Here is a 14,534-nt window from a genome sequence, read left to right on the forward strand (position 1 = left end):
ATTACTTCCTATTAGAGGGGGATGTCTGCTTCATTCTGGTGTGGCTCTTATTCCTCTGACATACACAACATTTCCAATCTGTTTCTATATAGGAATGTAAATGCACATGTGTGCAGATGCTTTTTACAGAATTGAATCGGTTCTCTGAGCAAGTATATTTCATGTTTGAAAAGTGTTTTATCTCCATGTTGATACAGCTGACATCAATTCTCTGACATCTAGTTTGATGATTTTGCTTTTAAACCAGGAAGGTGATTTTGATTTTCTTTTCCATTTTTTAATTAATTAGATCTTTTCTTATAACAAAGACTGAAATTTAGTCTCAGAGCAAAACTGTGAATTCTCTTGATATTTAATGATGCATGATTACTGAGTTTCTTAATGAAAATAAAGAACTCCATTCCACTCTCTGTATATGATTCCTCTTTTCATTGGAGTTAGTCTTTTTATTTTTTTCTTTTTTGCTAAGACTTAAGTGATTTCCATTTTCTAATTAGAGACCAAAAGGTTTCTATTCCAGTCTTAGAACACTGTTAAAGCTTTTGAAAAGTCTTTATTAATGTTTATTTCTCCTAAGACTAGACTCATTTCTAAGAAAAAGATTTCTTCTCTCCAAATCTTAGCATTCTCTCAGGTTTGGGAAATATTTAATTACATTGAATGTCAATTTGTTTAGTGAACAATTAATTAAATAATTAGAGTTAAATTTCTTTTAAGTTACATTAGAAGGTTTGGTTTCATAAGTAAAATTTAATTCATATTTTAATTTACAATAGCATATAAAATACTAGCATACCTATTGTAATTTAAAGCATAATTTGCTTGATAAATGAGAGACTGGCTTTTAGTAACCCTAGTAAAAATTGCCTATATCTGAAAACAAACACAAACTTCATGAACCACTCCTGTGGAAATAGTATTCCAGTCAGTTGTGTGGGAAACAAGCTGTTTTACACACCTTACAGACTACTGCAGGAAAGAGAATTTAAATGTAATATTTTTGCAAGCTTGTACATTGTACAGAGGAATTCAGACATTTCCGCACTGAAATATGTAATACAATAAAAACGAATCAGTATAATAAAATGTGAGGATCTAATAATGATAAGGCCTTCTTCAAGCAATTTCAGTATCCTTAAGCTTTGTATCATGAAAATGATTGAATACTGTCACCGTCCAAGGAGACTCCTCCAACTATCACATTCTATTTTATTGTAGCAAAATAGACATAGCATAAAATTCACTATTTTAACCCTTTTAGTTCTGCAATTCACTGACACTGAAAGCGTCAGCATCACCATGCTGTTCTTCTCATGACTCAGTTCCAGAACTCTCACTGTCTAGACTGAATTCTGTACTGATTACTGATTGCCCTTCCCTCTCACCATTGGCAACCACTGCCCAGCTTCCTGTACATGAATTTGACCACTCTGTAAATCTAGGACTTAGGCAATTAGCATTGTGTAACACTTGTCCATTCTTGTTTCTAATTTCACTCAGTGTATTGTTTTGAAAGTTTACATATGCGATACCATTGTAAGAACTGTATTTCTTTTTTAGCTCAATAGTATTCCATGTATTCCATATTGTAATACATATATGGTTTGTTTCCACCTTTGACTGTACAATGAATATATATATACATATATATATATATAATTTCAGATGGGAAAGTCTTTTCATCAAGATATAGTAAACTTTTCAAACAGACAAATCTTTCTTAAAAGTTTCATTTGATTCCTGCGTGCCAGGTTTCTTGCTAGCCCCATAATGGCTCCCTCAATCAAGATATCTCTTTCTTTGCTCTCCCTCTTTGTCCTTCCCCCATCTCAGCCATCCCCATTCCCTCATGTTCTCATCCCCCCCTACCTTTCTTCTCCCTCCCCTTCTGCTCTATCAGGAATTCACAAAGATGACACCAGGTTAGACCCTAAACCATAGTGGAGAGGGGCCTGAACTGGCTCTCCCTCTAATCAGATTGATGACTACCTTAATTGTCATCACAGAACCTTCATCCAGTAGCTGGTGGAAATAGATACAGAGAGAGATTTACAGCTAAGCACTAGCCCAAGCTCCCAGAGTCCAGTGGAAGAGAGGGAGGAGCGATAATATGAGCAAAGGGGTCAAGACCATGCCATGACAGGAATACCCAAAGATATAGCTGACCTGAGCTAGTGGGAGCTCACTGACCCATGACTGATAACAGGAGAACCTACATAGGACCAACCTAGGCCCTCTGCTTGTGAGTAACAGTTGTGTGGCTTGAGCAGTCTGTGGGGTCAATGGCATTAAGACCAGAACTTATTCTATTGCTTGAACTTGTTTTTTTGAAGTCCATTTTCTTTGGGGGGATACCTTGCTCAGTCTCGATATGAGGAGAGGGCCTTGGTCCTGCTTCAAAATGATACTCCAGGCTTTGTTGACTCCCCATGTGAGGCCTTACATTTTTTAAGGAGAGGATGGGAATTAGGTTAGCAAGAAGATAGGTGGGGTGAAAAGAGGGGATGGTGTAGGGACTAGGATTAGTATGTAAAATGAGAAAAGACTGTTTTAAAATAAAAAGTTTTATTTGAAAGATATACATTTTAACAATCACACATACGCATTCACTGTAAATTAAGTCTTTTTATAAACCTGTATTTAATCTGGGCTACTTTTTCTTAAATTCTAGTAATTGAAGTCATAACATTATTCTTGGAAATATTTTTTATTTTTTTCCTTGACAATTTCATAACCATTGTAATGTGTCTTGATCATATCTGCCTGACTCTCACATTCCACTTCCCACGTACCCTAGAATATTCCTTCCTGGCATCACTCATTCTTTTTGTTTCTTTTTCTTTTAGTCATTTATTTTTTGTTTTTGTTTTTTTTGTTTTTGCTTGTTTTTTGTTGTTGTTTTTTTTTGTTGTTGTTGTTGTTTTTTCGAGACAGGGTTTCTCTGTGTTTTGGAGCCTGTCCTGGAACTAGCTCTTGTAGACCAGGCTGGTCTCGAACTCACAGAGATCTGCCTGCCTCTGCCTCCTGAGTGCTGGGATTAAAATTTTGGGTTTTTTGAGACAGGGTTTTTCTATAGCTTTGGAGACTGTCCTAGAATTAGCTCTTGTAGACCAGGCTGGCCTCAAACTCACAGAGATTCATCTGTCTCTGCCTCCCAAGTGCTGGGATTAAAAGCAGGTGCAACTACTACCTGGTTCCATCACTTATTCTTTTTGTTGAGTAATTCTCAAAATATTTATTTGTTTGAGAAATCTTTTACAATAACCATATTCAAATCTCATCTGTGTCCATTTTAGTGATTGCACAGCCTTATGTCTGTAACAACAGTCTGTAGGTCAGTAGCCTTATGTCTGTAACAACAGTCTGTTGGTCAGTAGCCTTATGTCTGTAACAACAGTCTGTTGGTCAGTAGCCTTATGTCAGTAACAACATTCTGTTGGTTAGTAGCCTTATGTCTGTAACAACAGTCTGATGGTCAGTAGCCTTATGTCTGTAACAACAGTCTGATGGTCAGTAGCCTTATGTCTGTAACAACAGTCTGATGGTCAGTCTTAAGCTCACGAAAGTGCATAGAATGATGATGGCACTGTAGGGCATGCCCAAGTCACTGTGTGTGCGGCCAGCTACTCCCTCAACCAAGCACATCAGTGAGGGTACAGGGATTGCTTCAAAAGACCTTAGGTAACCTTAGTAACACTCTAAATGGGCAGTCATCATCTACTATTTACTTTCACTTAAGACTCTTAAACTAGACTCAAGTTACTCACTGTTGTATTAGTGCCTAATATTTAATCCATTTGTAATACTTCATCATTATTTCCCATGTCTTTTACTGTTGAACAACTTTGTTCTATTAAACTAAGTTACCTTTGAGTACTATTTACAATGGTTCAAGCTATAAGCACAATTAACGATAAAAGAACAATTTAGAGAAATATTTGCATTTTACATGATTAAATATTATATTCATAACATGTATAGAGTCACAAACTATTTTATATCATTTTAGCATGAAATATGAGAGGCTGTATTGGACTGACTAAAGCCTTCAAAGATAAGTAAGTCCTTCCTAATCTTTGGTGTCAGTGACTCCTAACTTATACACTCATTACAGTTGTAATAGAATACATCGAAGCAGAGAGATTACCGAGCATTATCGGAATAGGTCCCCCATGTCATCACACATTTCTTTTCTTTTCTTTTTTTTAAAATATGGAATGCTTCACAAATATGCGTGTCATCCTTGCAGAGCGATCTTCTCTGTATCGTTCTAATTTTAGTCTGCATGGTGCTGAAGCAAGTGCAATCATACAGGTCTTTATCAGAGAGAGGCAGATCTAGGGAAAGAACGGCAGAAGCAGTGTGATGACAGGAGGAGATATGGTGACCTCAGAATGACAAGGAATGGATTTTCCCTCTGAGCCTTCAGATTAAAGAATCTTGCTTACACTTTGATTGCAGCTTTGTGGTGCTTGCTTTCACCTTCTGACCTCCAGCATCTGTTAAACAATTAATTTCTAGTGTTTTTACTACCAGCCCTGTAATAATATATTGTACAAACAAAGAGAAATGAACGCAAACCATAATGGCAAATAGTTCTATAATACTTATATCTGTCAGGAAATGTTCTGTGTATAAAAATAATCTACATTCAGCTAGATGTGTTGGTATGCAATGTGACCCCAATGTTGGGGAGACCAAGACAGGCAGATCCCCAGAACTCACTGGCCAACCAACTTAGTCTATTTAACAAGTTCCATGCCAGTAAGAGATTCCACCTTTTCCCAAAAGAAAAGAAGTACACACCAGAGATTGTCCTTTGGCCTCCACATGCAGGTGTACATACAGACACACATATCTGAACACACATGGATGCACATGTGTACATGCACAAAAAAGTTACCAAAACTCAAACTTAGAAATTGTCACACCTGCTTTGGCACAATTGTGAAACGTGTGTATAACTGCCCAATATTATGCGGCTAGTGTAGATCAGACACACTGATCTACATGGGTCTTGAGTAATGTTTTGACCTGTAGCATGCATACATCTCAGAAGCAGTATTTCCAGAAAGGTAGCTTTGTGGCTAGAAATAATGTGGATTACAAGGAAAAAATTATTGGCAAACATGGTAATGTTGAGTGTTTGCAAAGATAAAGAAGAAAACAGAACTCCATGTGATATAGCTGTGATTACAGGCGGGTTTTTTTTTTCCTAGATAGTAACAATTCTAATATTTATCCAAATGGCGAGTGTGCAGTAAGTCATTCCGCTATCATTAATTACAGCATCCTGGAATACCGAAAGGCAGGAACATTTTCCGGACACGTCATTGAAGACTCTTTAGACAGTGTGATCACCAGCAATCCAAGCTAGCCCACTACTGTGATTTCTATTGCTCCTTCCAAAACAGAACAGGACTTTCGAAGTTCTCACCCTCCCTCTACTGTCCTAACACTTCTTCCTCGAGGCCTTAGTTCTTAGCCAGTCTGTGTGAAAATTACTACCATGGTGACTGGATCAGCCTAGGAACAAATAGCAGTATTGCTCGGAATGTCACACAGATGGAAATCAATAAGGATGAGAGAGTTAATACTGGTTGCCCCCAGTAGCTTGTCTGTGCCAGATTTGCGCTGTGGTCTTATACATAGATTCAGATCAATCCCAGAGTCATATGCAGTTTAAGCCAGAGCTTCTGCAGCCAAAGCTAAGACTCAAGTAAGTGAAACAATCTCACTAGGACACAGTTAATAAGCAGAGGACTGACATTCATGCATAGGTCTAATTTTTACTGTAGGGGCCTTGACCAGTTATTTTGTTGGCTTTATTTGAAATATGAAGATAAAAATTGGCAAATAATTTTGCATATATGCTTCTAAACTGAAATGGGAGGCATCCCGAGTATGTGTGAGATTCGAGAGGCCAAGGGTGCATTTTCAATGATTTGATCACTCAGACAAACCTTCCACTAGGTCAGGGTAAGTTACACCCCTTTCCTCATCATGGAATACTAGAAAATGAAATGTTCCCAAGAATTCTGAATGACAGCTTGAAGAAAGACAGCAAGTAGATCCTATTAGCCTAAGCTATGAACCCAAATGTCACATTATCTTATGACTGCAATTTGCTGATTTTCACATTATAGTCAGTTTGCACTTATGTGAAGGCATGATGTCGTCTGTTCCCCTAGAAATGCTAGCTCTTTTCCTGTCTGAACACTTCTCTGGCAGTGTTAATGGGAGCAGCTTACTTCTACAAAGTCCTAGATTCTAATTTCTCAGCACGTTATGCCCTGGTAATAAACTTTCCACGGACATCATTCAAAGATTATATATTTTAGAATTTTACTGCATAACACAGACTATACTAAGAAATAGAATTTGTAAACAGTCCCAAAATTGATAATAAAATTGACTTTTAATTGGCCTTATAAGTTATATTTAAGATGAGAGAAATAATTTTAAACCATAACACCTATACTGTTAAATTTGACTATTTTCTTCTTTTACCATTCTAAATCTTTCACATTTTTTCAGAAGTTCTTTACACTTTGTTCTTTTGTTTACTATAATTATTAAATAAATTAATGTACTTCGGCAAGGAACATAGCTCGGTTGGTAGAGAGCTGACCTAGTACACATGAAATCAATCATCAGCACCTGATAAACATGATGTGTGGCCCAGACCAGTAATCCCAGCCTTCAGAATATAGAAAATCTTGGCCACATTAGACTTTGTTTCCAAGAATAGTTAATATAATGTACTCTTGAAATATTTTTTTTCATAATAGCATCTGTTTTCTTCTAATTAAAATTCTGCATGCTATAATTTATAGCATTTCTATTTCTTTCTAATGGAAACATTTTTTGTCAGCACAATCATCATAATTTATTTATCTTGGTTGTGTTTTTTGTTTTTTCTTATTAAAAATTTCCACCTCCTCCTATTTCCCTCCCCCATCTCCCCACTTCCCCTCCCCCTACGTCTCTAGTCCAAAGAGCTACCCGGGTTCCCTGCCCTGTTTGAAGTCCAAGGTCCTCCCCACTTCATCCAGGTCTAGGAAGGTGACCATAACTAAAATTGTGTAAGGCTGCATAAAATGCATTAACTCCACAGTAATATTTATTCAATCAGTTTCCCTAGTTTGTTTCTATAGGACAGGGAACATATATATATATATATATATATATATATATATATATATATATATATATAATTTCATGAAATCCATTGTTATGGAATGTATTGTTATTTTCCACATTTCTTCCATTTTACCATTAATTAGAAAATTACGCAGCTAAAGTTGAACTACCAAGTACATAAGTGGTTGAATACATAGAGTTGCTAGAAACTATGAGAAAGAATTACAGGGATGCTTTATTTTAGAATTTTGGAACATATTCAAGATCTAGTCTATTAAAAATATCATAATAAATTTTTTATGTCTCAAAATCAATAACACATTTTAAGAAGTAAATAGAGAAAATATACAAAAGTCAACAGAAGTCAATATCCCTTTACTTAAAGATCAGTCTGATTTTGTTTTATCCTTAATATATTTAATTCTGTTTTATTTTATTGAATGATCTACTGAAAACAAAAGATCTTATTTTATCGATTCTTGATATAATCTCTTTTTATTCATCTAGAAGTATTTTTTCATATTGTTACTCATTTGTTACTTAAAATTGTAAAACTTTACATGTTGGAGTCACCATTACATAAGAAATATTGTTGGTATGGACCACAGTTACCTGTTTGTGTGTCCTGTGAATTTTGCTGTTTGGGTTTGTTTTATAACCTGTCTTTCTCTTTAAATTTCTTTCTCATACCTGCACACCATCTTCCTAAGTGCCAAATTCTCGGAATTGCACGTGGTGTTAGAAATCAAGCTTTCCCTTTGCTTTCTCTTCAATAAGATTCACCTCCAGGAAATGAAAATCATTTGATGTCCATGGGCAGCCTGCTCTCAATGATTCACAAATAGATAGGTCAGAGCTGTTTATTTATAAGGCTCCAGAATCAATACTTTTCAAAGAGAAAATAAAACAGCCCATAAATCCTCACCCGAAAGAATTCCTGTTTAAAGCACCTCAACATGTAAGGTTAAAGTTCTAGAATGAGTTATAGAACCTATGATGTCTTTAGTATTTTATTTGTTAGTGAAGTATTCATTATGTAATTATTTTTGAATTTTTCCATAAATACAGATTCATGGTTGTGCTATAGACAATTTTCATTTTGAATCTGTATGCAACATTATTCCTCAAAATTATTTCCTCAGGTTAGTGACAGTTACAGTCACGGTGGTTATTGGTTTTGCTGGTTGCCAGAATGCTGTTTTAATCAGTGCTTCAGAAATGCTATATGTTAATATCATCAAGGATCAATGCTACATTATTATCAAAACAGTATTTCATTGTAATAACTATGTAGCTACTGTTATTTTAATTGGTAAATCTGAGTAGATGTTATTTTGTTCTTGAGACACAGTCTCACTCTATTTATCAAATGTACTGAGTTGTTTCTCTTTGTTTTATTTAAAGAGGAGAATGGGGGTCTCACTATGTATCTCTGAATGGACCTAGAACTTGCTATATGGACAAGGCTGGCCTATAATTTGGGACCATCCTCTGTCTTCCAAATGCTAGGAATGAGGTGCGCTATACACATTCCCATTCAAATTATCTGGTATTTCCCCAGTGTTCAGACTCTCTAACAGTTACTGTTTGGGGGACAGAGACCTCAATTACACAGCTGTCTTCTGAGCTCTCACTGAGAAAGTGGGATTGGTTATAGAGTTTCAGACTGGAAAATAAAAGGATCCAAACCTTTGGTGAATCCTTCCCTAATGGTCTTTTGCAGCTCGCTTAATATTCTATAATCCTTGCTATGTAAAACAAACAAGGACATCCATGAAGATCTTTGGATCACTGTATCTTTCAATCACTGTGAGCAGCAGTGCCTTAGTTCTAGTGCAGGCACCACACTTTAGTAAATGGGACTTCACAGAACAGCCTCAGCTAATGTTGAAATTCAGATAACATTTACAACAGATAAAAGTAGGGAATTCATGAAGTAGACAACCATTCATAACATCAAGCAAGTCATTTACCAGCACTAGATGTAAATTCTCTCAACTATTTTATGTACATCAGAGCAATGGCTTTTAAATTTTTGTTTGTGGATATTTTAGTCTCTCTGGCCTCTGCAGGAATTGATATGAATTGGAAGAGCTGCTGAGTATCTCACTTGAGGCCCTGGACCCTATTGGCCTGCCTATACCTCTCCCTTCAACCAGAAAGCTCTATATAGTACAGATTTATCAGGTGTACCGACATCTACACTTTAAGCAGAGTCAACAACTGAGCCCACAAAAAGTTCAAGCCAATGATCTCAAATTCTGTGATTGGCAGAATGTCTTTTCCATTATCTTTAAGACAAGGTCAGTTACCATTAGTAAAGTATATTTGATTTCTTAGTAAAACAAATAGAGACAGTCTTTTGAAGATTCGTGTGTTTTAGATCTCTTAGTCTGGGATTCTATGCCCTTTTGTAAGTGTACAATACAGCTTTACAGTGGGGATTCCTTATCCACGTGCATAGTGACCTACAATGCACAGATTTATTATGAGCCTCAGCATTACAAAAATTCTTTTTGGAAACATTGAGCTTTCACTATGATGGTCTTGTAATTTTGAACACATACACACTCACACACACACACACACACAAACACACACATGGAACAAAGACAAAGACGTGCTTCCTATCTACCAATGTAGTCACTGGCATGACAGTAACAGAGAATTTAAGGATACTTTACTCACTATTCTTGTGCTCATTATTCTGGCCCCAGGTATACTGGAGGTAAAGAATCAAGAATGAGAATGGTCAATAGTCTTTAGTAGGATAGACTTATCTCTTCTTATTTTTAAAACCCTTTTTATTCAAAAAATGTTTATTTATTGATGATGGGAAGATCACACATGACACAATACTCGTGGGGAGTGTTCAGAGGATACCTTGCAGAAGTCAATTCTCTCCTTGTACGATGTGAGTCCCTGAAATTAAGCTCATATTCTCAGACTTAGCTGTCTTCTTGACAGCCCAAAAAGATTTTCTTACACATAATTACTCTACAAAATTTTTTCACCCAACTTCATGTTCTCAATAAAATATGACTTATTTATAATATTACATTTAAAAAATAACACCATAAATGTAGCAAACTTTCTTGGATTGCCAGCCTCTAAGCCATGATGTGGAGACTTAGCATTAATTATGAATGTTCGGCCTTAGCTTAGGCTTGTTTCTCACTAGTTTTTATGTAAATTAACTCATTTCTATTAAGTTTTATGCTCCCCCAAACTCATTTATTTTATCTATTTACTGTCCATCCTGCTTTCCTGCTTCTGTTCTGTCTGGTTGATTGGCTCCTGAATGATTGACTGGCCCATCTTTGGTCTTTCCCAACCAACCAAGCCTACTTATCCCTCTTCTGCCTTGTTATTGGCCATTCAGTTTATTATGATCAATCAGGTACCTTAGGCAGGCAAGATGAAACAGCAGCATATCTTAGCATAGTTAAACAAATACAGTATAAAGAAAATAAATAGTTTTCACATAGTTAAGCCATTATTTTACAATACAAAAATACCACATCTTTACATAGTTAAACTAATACTCTGTAAAATTTCCCCTTTCTGTTTAAATAAAAAAAGAAAGCTTTTAACTTCAGCATAGCAAAATTATATATAATAAGAGCGATTATCAAGTACAAATTACATTTATAATATCCATTTCATTTGTATTTGTCAAAACACTCTGTTATTTATCCTATTGTGGTAAGTCTAAAGTTTTGTATCTAATTGATCTTCTATCATAACTAAGATAAACTAAAGCTTTAACTATCTAGTCTTCAACTCCATCAAAGATCTCAGGATATAATATTACCTAAGGAAACAAAAAGTGCCATGTATACCACTTCAAAAACTATAGAAATAGTGGAGACATCTGCCTGCCTGCACAGTCACTCAAGGTTCCTCTAAAACATTAGGGCATTCATCTTTAGCTTGAAGGCCTAGAATACTTGACAGACTTTTCTATGAAGCAGGAATTTTTTAAGGACTGTCCTCCCTTGTCTTGACAAAGTTCAGTAGTTGCTTTCTTTTGTGTTCTGCAGTTGGATGGTATACTGTCAGCAGTCAAGGCAAGAACAATCTCCTGCCCAGATAATTAACATTGCCACAATGAAAACAAACACCATGTGAAGGTTCTTCAATACCTATCATCCTTTTATAAAGTAGATTGGTGCTGCCAGGAGGAAAATGTGTCTCATTGTCTTTAAATGCCTTATATTATTGTGACATCTTAAACACTGTATTCTAGAGGTCTCTGAAGTGCTTGAAGATCAATTATTTATTTCAAATATATGTTTAACTTTGAAAAAACACATGACTAAAAGTTTGATTCTTATAGATGACTAACTACTGACCTGCATTTCCTAATTGTGCACTACATTTTAAATGAGCTGAATAGGTGCAATAATCCAAATAAGATCAGATACATACACACAGTATAACCAAATTAACTTTAAATTTGTATCAATATGCTAAAATTCATACCAATGTAAAATACTGAAGGTTAATTGTTTGCAGGTTGCTAACATGCTACATATTTCCCTTCTTTACATGGGTTTTTACATGGCTTTCTTCCTTTATATTACTTTACTCTTTCTTTAAAGACTTTATTTATAAGCTATGTATCTTTTCCTATAACTGTTTATACCAATTTTCTATACTCACTTAAGCACCTATGCATATTCCTAAACACATTGTAACCTACTTAGAGTTTTGTTTCTTTTTTTTTTTCAATCTAGACCTGCTTTACTTTACTTTCCTGTAGCATTCTCTGACTCTGTGAGACAAACTTTATTTTTTTTTTTTTTTTTTTTTTTTTTTTTTTTTTAAATTTATTTATTTATTAAGGATTTCTGCCTCGTCCCCACAACCGCTTCCCATTTCCCTCCCCCTCCCCCGATCAATTCCCCCTCCCTCATCTGCTCGAAGAGCAATCAGGGTTCCCTGACCTGTGGGAAGCCCAAGGACTGCCCACCTCTATCCAGGTCTCGTAAGGTGAGCATCCAAACTGCCTAGGCTCCCACAAAGCCAGTACGTGCAGTAGGATCAAAAACCCACTGCAATTGTTCTTGAATTCTCAGTATTCCTCATTGTCCGCTATGTTCAGCTAGTCCGGATTTATCCCATGTTTTTTCAGACCTAGGCCAGCTGGCCTTGGTGAGATCCCAATAGAACCTCCCCATTGTCTTAGTGTGTGGGTGCACCCCTCGTGGTCCTGAGTTCCTTGCTCGTGCTCCGTCTCCTTCTGCTCCTGATTTGGACCTTGAGATTTCTGTCCGGTGCTCCCGTGTGGGTCTCTGTCTCTGTCTCCTTTCATCGCCTGATGAAGGTTAATATTCCTGAGGATGCCTATGTGTTTGTCTTTGGATTCACCTTCTTATTTACCTTCTCTAGGAACATGAATTATAAGCTCAATTGAGACAAACTTTAAACTCCCTGTATGCCTTTTAGCTGATGGCTGAGTCTGCCCTGTGTGGGTCTGTGGGAGCCAAGCTTTGCATACCAAGTTCCCAGCCTAGAGTTGCATTTAACTAGGAGCTGCATTTAACTGCCCCAGCTCTAAGAAGCTGGTGTCTGCACTGTGACAGAAAGTTTTACTTAGCTTGGTGTTTCTGCTTAACATGCAAGCTACTCAGGTGTTTGCTGTATGGTAGTGCTGCACTTCTGTATGCTATGAACTCTGGGATACTAAGAAGCTGTGTCAGTGTCAGTTTTTTCTCCCATTTTTCTTTTCTTTAATTTTTTGTTGTTGTTGCTCAACTTTCTCAGGTCCTAAATAGAAATATGTGATTCACACTGACTATGAACATTAGGTGTTTTTCTTGAATAACCAGTCCACAACCATGACATGGAAAATTATTATTAGTTATGAATGTTTAGCCTTAGCATGGGCTTGTTTATAGCTAGCTTTCTTAAAAATTAAGTTAGCCAATTTCTATTAATCTATTAATCTATGTGCTTTCCTAAGGCTCGTTTACCTTATCATTACCTTATGTATACTCTTATTCTACTCATTTTTTTCTGATCCCTCCATGTGTGGCTAGCTGGCTCCTGATTAGTTGGCTGCCAACTGCTGGCTGGCTGGTCCCTAGATGGTTGGCTGCTTCTCTTTTTCTCTCCCTACCAGGCCCAACTATCCCTTCTCTGCCTTGCTATTATTCATTCAGCTTTTTATTAGACTTATCAGAAAGCTTAGGCAAGCAACAAATATTTATGTATTTAAACAAATGCAACATAAACAAAAACAATACATCTATCCATATTTAAAAAAATTATTCAGCAATATGAACATATACAATGCATCTGTACATAGTTAAGCTAATATTCTGAAACAAGTAAACTTGATAATCATTTATTTGATATTATATCAAGAAAATAATAATATATAGATTATTAAAGTAGCACAGAGTTTCATAAGGCTTATTGGGATGTTGTACATACATGCAGCCTACTGAGAGTTAGCTACAATTTTACCAAGGGTGGGTGTGAATTTCAAGAAAAGACAGGATTCCCTTTTAGTCATCTGAGACACATATATCTTTCGGAAATGAAGTTACACAAGACACTTTAATTGGCGTTTTTCTGATGATATTAGCAATGAAGGATCACAAGGGAGTCCATTCTTCCTCTCATACATGTCATCCGTGAACCTTATCATCCCTGACCTGGAGCTATCATGCTGTGTTGATGTTTGTAGCTGGGCTGTATCTTTAAATACATTCTATTTGCAAATATGAAGAAAATTCATCAATATGTTTTCTGAGTTTCCATTGTAACATTTTTGTGATTCGTATGTCTGTGTATTTATGTACATTAAAGGCACAATCTGAGGTTATTGATTTGGTACTATTGATTCGCAATTATGAAATAGTTTAAAGAAGATAATACATGGTAAATGTTATTACCAATTATATGCTTTCTCTCCTCTTCTGGTACAAAAGTGAAATAATTTTTCCAAGTCACTTAATGATTGAAGTTCAATTTCACTCAGTCTTCAAAAGAAAAAAAAATAGTACTTGAGCATGTATTATGTTTATAGAGAAATTTTCTGTGATTTGTCTCAAGAATGACTAATTTTGGCTCTTCTAAAAGGAATTTGAGAATTATTTTGGCTAACAGATAAGTATTGAAGATACTCCAGGGAAGTTAACAAAGGTAGAGTAATTGATTCTTGCTCATTTTTGTGTGCTTGTTTCTAAACAGGCTTCATACATTTCATAAGAACATATCAGTAGTTTCATTCAAACACTTCATATTACAGTTATTATTTTTTTAAAAAAACACCATCTGAGAAATCAAATCTTACAAGTGGTGTTAGAAAATATTTACAATTGAGCTCGATCTTACAATATCAAAATCAGGATTCATTTGGCAGTGGATAAAATATAGAG

General features: G+C 35.8%; 1 protein-coding gene and 1 pseudogene across 43 annotated transcripts in view; one reads left to right on the plus strand and one right to left on the minus strand.

Annotated features, from left to right (window-relative positions):
- The window catches only part of Ptprd (protein tyrosine phosphatase receptor type D), a 2,219,644-nt gene that overhangs the window by 1,201,900 nt on the left and 1,003,210 nt on the right, over window positions 1-14,534 (plus strand). The gene's annotated exons all lie outside the window — the stretch shown is intronic.
- LOC121433894 lies at window positions 4,207-4,300 on the minus strand (annotated as a pseudogene).

This window comes from Microtus oregoni, unplaced genomic scaffold (genome assembly GCF_018167655.1).
Source record: "Microtus oregoni isolate MIOR12 unplaced genomic scaffold, Mior012 000041F_ref0000270, whole genome shotgun sequence".
Classification (NCBI taxonomy): Eukaryota; Metazoa; Chordata; class Mammalia; order Rodentia; family Cricetidae; genus Microtus; species Microtus oregoni.